The sequence below is a fragment of the Stegostoma tigrinum genome, unplaced genomic scaffold (assembly GCF_030684315.1).
Source record: "Stegostoma tigrinum isolate sSteTig4 unplaced genomic scaffold, sSteTig4.hap1 scaffold_63, whole genome shotgun sequence".
NCBI lineage: Eukaryota > Metazoa > Chordata > Chondrichthyes > Orectolobiformes > Stegostomatidae > Stegostoma > Stegostoma tigrinum.
Window position 1 is genome coordinate 2,499,853 of NW_026728568.1, and position 11,254 is coordinate 2,511,106.

The window sequence follows — 11,254 nt, forward strand, 5'->3', positions numbered from 1 at the left end:
GAGCGGAGGTGTTCTGCAAAGCGGTCTCCAAGCCTCCGCTTGGTTTCCCCAATGTAGAGGAAGCCACACCGGGTACAGTGGATGCAGTATACCACATTGGCAGATGTGCAGGTGAACCTCTGCTTAATGTGGAATGTCATCTTGGGGCCTGGGATAGGGGTGAGGGAGGAGGTGTGGGGGCAAGTGTCGCATTTCCTGCAGTTGCAGGGGAAGGTGCCGGGTGTGGTGGGGTTGGAGGGCAGTGTGGAGCGAACAAGGGAGTCACGGAGAGAGTGGTCTCTCCGGAAAGCAGACAGGGGTGGGGATGGAAAAATGTCTTGGGTGGTGGGGTCGGATTGTAAATGGCGAAAGTGGCGGAGGATGATGCGTTGTATCCGGAGGTTGGGAGGGTGGTGTGTGAGAACGTGGGGGATCCTCTTGGGGCGGTTGTGGCGGGCGCGGGGTGTGAGGGATGTGTTGCGGGAAATACGGGAGACGCGGTCAAGGGCGTTCTCGATCACTGTGGGGGGAAAGTTGCGGTCCTTGAAGAACTTGGACATCTGGGATGTGCGGGAGTGGAATGTCTTATCGTGGGAGCAGATGCGGCGGAGGCGGAGGAATTGAGAATAGGGAATGGAATTTTTGCAGGAGGGTGGGTGGGAGGAGGTGTATTCTAGGTAGCTGTGGGAGTCGGTGGGCTTGAAATGGACATCAGTAACAAGCTGGTTGCCTGAGATGGAGACTGAGAGGTCCAGGAAGGTGAGGGATGTGCTGGAGATGGCCCAGGTGAACTGAAGGTTGGGGTGGAAGGTGTTGGTGAAGTGGATGAACTGTTCGAGCTCCTCTGGGGAGCAAGAGGCGGCGCCGATACAGTCATCAATGTACCGGAGGAAGAGGTGGGGTTTGGGGCCTGTGCAGGTACTTTCGCCATTTACAATCCGACCCCACCACCTTGTCTTGACATTTTTCCATCCCCACCCCTGCCTGCTTTCCGGAGAGACCACTCTCTCCGTGACTCCCTTGTTCGCTCCACTCTGCTCTCCAACCCCACCACACCCGGCACCTTCCCCTGCAACCGCAGGAAATGCTACACTTGCCCCCACACCACCTCCCTCACCCCTATCCCAGGCCCCAAGATGACATTCCACATTAAGCAGAGGTTCACCTGCACATCTGCCAATGTGGTATACCGCATCCACTGTACCCGGTGTGGCTTCCTCTACATTGGGGAAACCAAGCGGAGACTTGGAGACCGCTTTGCAGAGCACCTCCGCTCAGTTCGCAACAAACAACTGCACCTCCCAGTCGCAAACCATTTCCACTCCCCCTCCCATTCTCTAGATGACCTGTCCATCATGGGCCTCCTGCACTGCCACAATGATGCCACCCGAAGGTTGCAGGAACAGCAACTCATATTCCGCCTGGGAACCCTGCAGCCTAATGGTATCAATGTGGACTTCACCAGTTTCAAAATCTCCCCTTCCCCTACTGCATCCCTAAACCAGCCCAGTTCGTCCCCTCCCCCCACTGCACCACACAACCAGCCCAGCTCTTCCCCCCAACCCACTGCATCCCAAAACCAGTCCAACCTGTCTCTGCCTCCCGAACCGGTTCTTCCTCTCACCCATCCCTTCCTCCCAACCCTAGCCGCGCCCCCATCTACCGAATAACCTCATCCCACCTCCTTGACCTGTCCGTCTTCCCTGGACTGACCTATCCCCTCCCTACCTCCCCACCTAAACTCTCTCCACCTATCTTCTTTACTCTCCATCTTCGGTCCGCCTCCCCCTCTCTCCCTATTTATTCCAGTTCCCTCTCCCCATCCCCCTCTCTGATGAAGTGTCTAGGCCCGAAACGTCAGCTTTTGTGCTCCTGAGATGCTGCTTGGCCTGCTGTGTTCATCCAGCCTCACATTTTATTATCTTGGAATTCTCCAGCATCTGCAGTTCCCATTATCTTTAAATGAGGCTGAATTTGTTAAGTCTATCCAAGAGAGTTTCTTGACACAATACATGGATAGAAGATGGGCCATACTGGTCTTTGTCCTGGTCAGGTAACTGGTGAGAAGGGTGGGAAAGCATGTTGGAAATAGTGATCACAACTCCTTCAATTTTAAGATTGCTATGAAGAAGGAGAAGTCAGGACCTTGGGGGAGAGTAAATTATATCAATTTTAGGTAGGAGCTGGGGAGTGTTAATTGGGAGGAGCTGTCACATTTGCCATATGGGAATTGTTTGAAGGCCTGCTTATGAGTTTAGGATCAGAAAGGAGGAAGGACAAGGATGGCAAGGTAAAGACCCTTGGATAATTGGGGAGGTTGTGAAGTTAGTCAAAAGGGAAAATCAAAAATACGTCAGGTTCAGGAAGCTAAAATAGAACAGGGCTGACATAAAGAAAGCAGAAAAAGAAAGGGCGATGAAATGGAGGCAAGGAGGGTTAAAGGAAATCCCAAGGCATTCTAAGAGGATAAACAGGGAGAAAGTAGGACCATTCAGGATAAAGGAGGGAACTTGTGTACGGAAGCAGAGGATGTGGGCAAAATCCTAAATGAGTACTCTGCATCACTATTCACTCAGGCGAAGGGTGTGGAGGATAGTGGGATTTGTGTGGAGCATGCTCATATGATAACAGCATTGTGAGATCAAGAAAATGCATTAAGGTGGATAAGTCCTCAGGACCCAATGGTATCTACTCAAGGGTTTTTGAGCGAGGTGAGAGAGGAGATTGTCAGGGCATTCAGCAATATCTTTGTATCCTTGGTCGCCACTGGAGGGGTACTGGAGGACGAGCAAGTTGCTAAATGTTCTTCTTCTGTTCAAGAAGGAAAATAGGGTCAATCCAGGAAACTAGAGACTAGTGAGTCTCTCATCGTTCATTGGGAAGCTATTGGACAGAATTCTTAGGGATTGTATTTATCTGTATTTGGAACAGCATGGCCCAATTAGGGACAGTCAGCATGGCTTTGTGCAGGGCAGGTCATGTCTTACTAACTTGATCGAATTTTTTCAGGAGGTAACTAATGTGATCATTGAAGGTAGAGTAGTGGATATTGTCGACAGGGATTTTAGCAAGGCTTTCAAGGTGCCTCACGGTAGGATCATCCAGAAGATTAAGATCCATGGGGTCTGTGGTCACTCAACTGCTTGGATTCACAACTGGCTTGCCCAGAGAAGACAGAGGGTGGTGGTGGAAAGGTGCTTTTCAGGCTGCACATCCAGGACTATTCTGTTCTGCAGGGATCTGTACTGGGACCTCTGCTGTTGTGGTATATATAAAATGACCGAGGTGAAAATATAGATGGATGGGTTCGTAAGTTTGTAGGCGATAGAATGATTGGTAGAGCGGTAGTTAGGGTAGAAAGTCATAAAAGGATACAGAAGGATACAGATCAGTTGCAGAAATGTCAAGTGAATTTTAATCCGTTAAGTGTCAAGTGCTCCACTTTGGGAAATTAAATGTTAAGGAAAAATATACAGTTAATGGCAGGACCCTGAACAGCATTTGTGTATACAGGGATCTTGGGATTCAGTTCATCGCTCCCCCAAAGGGGCCACACAAGTTGATAGAGTGGTAAAGAAGACGCATGGCATGCTTGCCTTTATTAGTTGGGGAATCGAGCACAAGAATCAGGATGTCATGTTCCAGCTTTAGAAGACGTTGGTTAGGCCTTAAGTATTGCACTCTTAAGAATCGTATCCAATTCTGGTCGTCATGTTACAGGAAGGATGTGGAGGTTTTGAATAGCGTGCAAAAGAGGTTACCTGGATTTGAGGGCTTGAGCTAGAAAGAGGAGGCTGGAAAGACTCAGACTATTTTCTCTGCAGACGTTGAGGGAAGACTTGATAGAGGTTTACAAATTTATGACATGCATAGACAGATTCTGACTGTAACCCTTCTCCCAGATTTGAAATGTCTAAAACTGGGGGCATGTATTTAAGGTGAGAGGGGGAAAGTTCAAAGGAGATGTCAGAGACAATTCTTTTATACAGAGAGTGGTCGGAGTCTGAAAAGCACTGCTGGGGTGGCTGTGGAAGCAGATACAATAGGGCCGTTTAAGACACTTTGATATAAGTACATGAATATACAAGCAATGTAGGGATATGAATCAAGGACATTCGGAAGGCTTTAGCTAAATTTGGCACCATGTTCGGCACAACATTGCACGCCAAAGGGCCTGTTCCTCTGCTGAAGTGTTCTCGGATCTATGTTAATCAATGCGACTGGAACCGTAGATCAGAGACAATAGATTCTACGGCAAGTGACTCACTTTGGACTTCTCAACATCTGTCCACTGCCGATAAACTCCAAATCCGGGTGTCAATGAAATACTCTTCACTCAGCTCAACGAGTGCGACTCCGACAACACTATCGATAAACGACAGCAGTGCAGTCAAAACATCCCATTGATTGATCCCCCTTCTTATGTCAGGATATAGGAAAACAAGTAGGCCATTCAACCCTTCAAACACTTTCTACCATCCAATGAGATTATAACTTAATTGTGGCCTACCTCCATATTGCCTTTGGTCCATATCCCTCAAAACTTTTTTTCCTTTTGGTTGAACTGAAAATTTACAATTAACAATGGATCTAGAGTTAACTGTTGTTTGAGATGGGGAGTTACAACGAGACAATGCACCAATTCATCAAACTCCTTCCACAGTACCTGATAATTGTGTGATCCCTACCACCCAAAAATATTTAAACAGCAGCTCCAGAATCTGCATGTTCCCTGTCAAAATCAGCAGAATCCTGATCTGGAACTGTATGACTGTGACTTCATTTCCACTGAGTAAAAGCAATTCATCTCCTGTCCTCAGTATTTCATTAATATATTCATACCACGTGCATTGCAGCTATTCAACAGGCCAATTCTCCACAACCTTCTTAACAGCAATTCTGGATGGATAGCAAATGCAGCCCAAGAAAGCAACATCAATGACATGCTCGTGAATTTTAAAAATTATATTGACAATATTTATGGATTATAACAAATCCCAGACTTCATGACGTCTCAAATCCGTTCTCCCCCTCTCCCCACTGCTTTGATGTGCATTCATGATTGTGATTTACAAAGAACAGCAACTAATTTGAAACAATTAACTAGCAAAAATAGAACAGAAATGTAGTTCTGTGCAAAACCAATGCGAAACAGATAGGAGCAGATAGCGAAGGGGACTGTTGGAGAATGCAGAATATAGACAGATTGGAGAGTTAGGTGGAGAAATGGCAGATGGAGTTCAATCCGGGCAAATGCAAGGTGATGCATTTTGGAAAATCCAATTCAAGAGCGAACTGTACGGTGAATGGAAAAGGCCTGGGGAAAATTGATGCACAGAGAGATCTGGGTGTTCAGGTCCATTGCACCCAGACGGTGGCAATGCAGGTCAATAGAGTGGTCAAGAAGGCATACGGCATGCTTTCATTCATCAGACAGGGTATCAAGTACAAGATTTGGCACGTCATGTTGCAGTTTTATAGGACTTTGGTTCACATTTGGAATACGGCGTACAGTTCTGGTCGCCACATTACCAATAGGATGTGAATGCTTTGGAGATGGTGCAGAGGAGGTTCACCAGGATGTTACCTGGTATGGAGGGCACTCGCTATGAAGAGAGGTTGAGTAGATTGGGATTATTTACATGAGAAAGATGGAGATTGAAGGGGGGGACCTGATTGATGTCGACAACATCATGAGAGGTATAGACAGGGTGGATAGCAAGAAGCTTTCTATCCCAGAGTGGGGGGACTCAATTACTGGTCGTCACAATTTCAAGGTGAGAGGGGAAAAGTTCAAGGCATACGCGTGGAAAGTTCTTTATGCAGAGAGTCGTGGGTGCCTGAAACGCATTGCCAACGCAGGCGGTAGAGGCAGGCACAAGAGCGTCATTTAAGATGTATCTCGACAGAAACATGAATGGGCAGGGAGCAAAGCGAACAGATCCTTGGAAAATAGGCGACAGGTTTACATAAAGGATCTGGAACGGCGCAAGCTTGGAGGGCCAAAGGGCCTGTTCCTGTGCTGTAATTTTCTTTGTTCTTTTCCTCTTTGAAACAGTTTGAAGGCTGGCTATCAGCTAGACAACAGCAGCGATCCCTGAGATTCGTCATTCGAAACAGGAAGGAGTTTCCAACATCAATTGGAGAGACAGCATACTTGAAGATTCAAGTCACTATTTCATCTACAACTTTCCACTCACACCGGTGAAATGCCCTTTCAGAACTACAGTGCACGTTAGTCCAGAACATGCTGCACTCAAGCCACTTCCATTTTTCCACTTCCTGAACTACAATTTGATCCCTTCATTTCCTAGTTCGTATGCTTTTATGTTTTTCTAGTCTTGAAGATTTCTACAGTACAAATTTATAGTTGCCCTGTTATAGGAAGGATATTTTTAAGCAAGAGTGGGCACAGAAGAAATTTACCAGATTGTTGCTGAGCATGGAAGGTTTCAGTGATAAAGGAAGGTTGGGTCAGCTGGAACTTTTTTCACTGGAGCAAAGGGGGATGAAAGGTGACCTGATCGAGGTTTATAAATAGGACACGGTTGGAGGGATATGGGCCAGGAAGAGGCAGTTGGGACTAGTTTAGTTTGGGATTATGTTGGACCCAAGGGCTCATTTCCACGCTGTACGACCATGACTCTATAAAATAGGCTGACAAGGTCAAGTAACACATACCGTACCAAAACGAGAAAAAAAAAGCACAGCATCCCCTTCAAATTACATCTCACCACAGGACAAGTTAAGGCCAGGCTACTACATAGAACAAACATCAACACTGCATCTCAAACCTCCACTGGAATTGAATAGTTTTGCATTTATCTTGATAAGTCAAACCACATTCTGTTCTCCAACCCTCTGGTGCTTCCCTTGTGAGAGGAAATGAAAAACTGGTCAGGGCCACTGAGATTTTCTTTGAGGTAACAAGGTGTACAGCTGGACGAAAACAGCCGGCCAAGCAGCATCTGAGCAACAGGAAGGCTGACGTTTCAGGCCTAGACACTTCTTCAGAAATGGGGGAGGGAGAGGGGGGTTCTGAAAAATAGGGAGAGAGCGGGAGGCAGATAGAAGTTGGATAAAGGAAAAGATAGGTGGACAGGAGACAGACAGGTCAAAGAGGCAGGGATGGAGTGCAGGTGGAAAGCAGACAGGTCAGTTCAGATAGGACGAACAGGTCAAGGCGGTGGGAAGAGGTTAGTAGGTAGGAGGTGGGGGTGGGGCTTGAGGTGGCAGGATGGAATAGGTGGGTTGGTTTTGGGTTGCAGGAGCAGGAGGGGAGATTTTGAAGCTTGTGAAGTCCACATTGATACCACTGAGCTGTGGGGTTCCCAAGCGGAATATGAGGCGCTGCTCCTGCAATCTTCAGGTGGCACTGCAGGAGACCCAGGATGGACATGTAATCTGAGGATTGGGAGGGAGAGTTGAAACGGTTGGCGACTGGTAGGTGCAGTTCTTTCATGCATCGGTGACTTGCAAAGGTCCCCAAGCCTCCGCTTGGTTTCCCTGATGTAGAGGGGGCCACAATGGGAACAGCGAATACAGTATATCACATTAGCAGATGTGCAGGTGAACATCTGCTTGATGTGGAATTTCTTCTTGGGGCCTGGGATGGGGGTGAGGGGGGAGGTATCGAGACAGGTGAAGCACTTCCTGCAGTTGCAGGAAAAAGTGCCGCGTGTACGGGGTGCTGGAGGGGAGTGTGGGGCGCATAAGGGAGTCACGTAAGGGTGGGGAGGGAAAAAATGTCTTTGGTGGTGGGGTCAGAGTGCAGATAGCAGAAGTGTCGGCGATGATGCATTGAATCCGAAGGTTAGTGGGGTGGTACGTGAGGGCGAGAAGGACTCTGTTTTGGTTGTTTTATGGGGAGCGGGTGTGAGGGGTGAGTTGTGGGAAATGCGGGTGACCCAGTCGAGGGTGTTTTCGACCACTGCGGGGGGTGGGGTGTGGAGTTGCGGTCCTTGAAAACTAAAACTTCTCTTTCAAATCCTCCCACTTCCTACAGACAAAGCGGGTGGCCAGGGTATCCACATGGGCCCAAGCTATGCTTGCCTCTTTGTAGGTTACATGGAACGATCCCTCTTCCGTACCTACACTGGCCCTTAACCCCACCTCTTCCTCCGTTACATTGATGACTGTATCGGCGCCACTAATGTGGTAGCTGCATCTGCTGTTCTCATTGTGGCCTCCTCAACATCAGGGAAACCAAGCGGAGGCTTGGGGACCGCTTTGCACATCACCTCTGCTCACTTCACACTAAGCAACTCCCCCTCGCAGTCCTCAGATGACATGTCCATCCTGGGCCTCCTGCAGTGCCGCAATGATGCCACCCGAAGGTTGCAGGAAGGGCACCTCATATTCTGCTTGGAAACCCTGCAGCCCAATGCTATCAATGTGGACTTCACAAGCTTCAAAATCACCCCTCCCCACAACTGCATTCCAAAACCAGCCCAGCTCATCCCCGCCTCCTGAACCTGTCTTTTCTCCCTCCTATCCCCTCCTCCCACATCAAGCCCCACCACCATCTCCTATCCTCTTGATCTTTGGCCTTGATTTTTGAGTCTTCATTTTCTACAGATTTCGTACCAGAGGGCTGGAGGGCTGCAAATGTTCAAGAAGGGCAGGAGAGATGACCCAGGTAATTATAGACCAGTGAGCCTTACGTCTGTTGTTGGAAAAGTTTTGTAAAGGATGAGAAGAGATAGGATTTATAAACATCAAGCAAGCACCAATTTGATTGGAGATCATCAAAATGGATTCGTCAAGGGCAAGTCGTGTCTCACAAACCTCAGTGAGTTTTCAGAAGGTGACCAAGCATGTGGACGAGGGAAGGGCCGTTGACGTGGTGTACATGGACTTCAGTGAAGCCTTTGATAAGGTTCCACGTGGTCGGCCATTCGACCAAATATGGACGCATGGGATTGAGGGACATTTAGCAGTTTGGATTAGAAACTGGCTTTCTGTAAGAAGGCAACTAGTGGTGGTTGATGGAAAATATTCAGCCTGGAGTCAATTCGCTCGTGGTGTGCACAAGGATTTGTTTTGGGACCACTGCTGTTTGTCATTTTTATAAATGATTTGGATGCAGGCACAGGTGGATGGATTACTCAGTTTGCAGGTGACACTAAAGTTGGCGGAGTGGTGGGCAGTGTGGAAGAATGTCGCAGGTTGCAGGGAGACTTGGATAAACTGCAGAATTGGGTTGAAAGGTGGCAAATGGAGTTCAATGCGGATAAATGTGAGGTGATTCACTTTGGGAAGAATAATAGGAAGGCAGAATACTGGGTCAATGGAAAGATTCTGGGCAGTGTGGATGTGCAGAGGGATCTTGGTGTCCATGTACATAGATCCCTGAAAGTTGCCACCCAGGTTGATGGTGCTGTTGAGAGGGCTTACAGTGCGTTAGGTTTCATTGGTAGAGGGAATGAGTTCCGGAGCCGAGATGTCACACTGCAACTGTACAAAATGCTAGTGCGGTCTCATTTTGGAATATTGCGTGCAGTTCTGGTCGCCCCATTACAGGAAGGATGTGGAAGCATTGGAAAAGGTGCAGAGGAGATTTACCAGGATGTTGCCTGGTCTGGAGCAAAGGCCTTATGAAGAAAGGCTGAGGGGCTTGGTCAGTTCTCATTGGAGAGAAGAAGACTAAGAGGGGATTCAATAGACACATACAAGATGCTCAGAGGATTAGATAGGGTGGACAGTGAGAGTCTTTTTCCGAGGATGATGACATCAGCTGGTGCGAGCGGGCACAGCTACACAATGAGGGGTGATAGATTTAAGACAGCTGTCAGAGGCAGGTTCTTTCCTCAGAGAGTGGTAAGGGCATGGAACACCCTGCCTGCCAATGTAGTTAGGGGCATTTAAACAGCCCTTGGATAAGCATATGGATGATGAAGGGATAGTGTCGGGGGATGGGCTTCGATTAGTTCACAGGTCAGCGCAACATCAAGGACCGAACGGCCTGTTCTGCACTGTATTGCTCTATGTTCTATCTCCCCACCTGCACTCTTCTTCAGTGGTTCCATCCCCGTCTCTTTGAACTGTCTGTCTCCTCTCCACCTATCTTCGATCCACCTCCACTTCTCTCCCTATTTATTTCAGAATCCCCTTCCCCTGCTCCATTTCTGAAGAAGGGTCCAGATTCAAAACATCAGCCATCCTGTTCCTCTATGTTGCTTGGGCTGCTGCGCTCATCCAGCTCTGCACCTTGTTTCCTCAGATTCTCTGGCATCTGCAGTTCCTACCATCTCTGAAGAGATTTTCTTTCTCTTCTCCCACAGCAGTCTTGGAAACAACTCATCTGGGCGTGGGGATTTGTTCACTTTTAAACCAGCCAAAAATTTCAATTTCACACTGCATCTTCCTGCTTTATAGACATGAATGCTCCTCCTTGAAGGGAGAGCAGATGGGAGGGACTTGTCTACTGTATCAATGCCCTTCAGTTCTGAACACAGATTGCTCCCTGACCCCGTGTACACCCCGGTTTCTAACTGGCGCTACTCTTTCCCTGGTTATTCTCCTGCTTCATGTACCTGTGGAATATCTTGATATTCTCTCCAATATTGGCCACCACCGTTTCTTCACACTTCGTTTTTATACGCCACTAGTCATCCATTCATTTGCTTCCTTCGCACTTGTCGTAAACATGTCCTGAACATTCCTCAAGATCCAGGGTTTTCCAGGCTTGTCGATTATAAATTTCACCCAAAATGGAATATAACTGGCCTTTACTCTCCCAGTTCCTTTCCTGGACGTATCCGACTGTTCTGCTGCAGATTCGCCCTCAAGTAACTTCCCAAAATATTTTACCCAGATCCTGCCTTGTTGAAATAAAATATGCCTTTTCCCAAACCAAAGACACTTGGTTTTTTATAACAGACTGACATTCTCCTTTCCCGTAACATATGTTGAAAAGTCTGTTGTCATGGTCACTATCGCTAAAGCACTTAGCCACTGTCACCTTGAACACTGGCTTTGTGTCCCAGAAATAGGTCCAGCATTGCACTGTCCCTTACAAGCTCGTCTACGTGTTGATGTTAAATCATCTCTCAAATGTATTTCAAGAATTATTTCCCAAGTCAACCTTTTATGTTATCTCAATTCATGTTGCACAGTTGAAATCCCCTGATATAATTTTTATTTTATTAGTTCTCACCTCTCAGTGAATTACCTGCAATTGCCCACTGCTTGGACGTCCATAGCCGAAATTCCTCACAACATTAGCAAACCCTTGTGCAAAGATTTTGGCTCCTTTCCGGTTCAGCTGCAGACC

The 11,254-nt window shown here is 47.6% G+C and overlaps 1 protein-coding gene across 1 annotated transcript in view; it reads right to left on the reverse strand.

Annotated features, from left to right (window-relative positions):
* LOC132209039 (uncharacterized) overlaps nucleotides 1-11,254 on the reverse strand; it is a 324,143-nt gene that overhangs the window by 312,315 nt on the left and 574 nt on the right. Inside the window, exon 1 of the mRNA XM_059644250.1 lies at nucleotides 11,153-11,254. This exon is cut by the window's right edge and continues 574 nt beyond it. The gene's annotated coding sequence lies outside the window, so the exon portion shown is untranslated. The remainder of the gene's footprint in view (nucleotides 1-11,152) is intronic.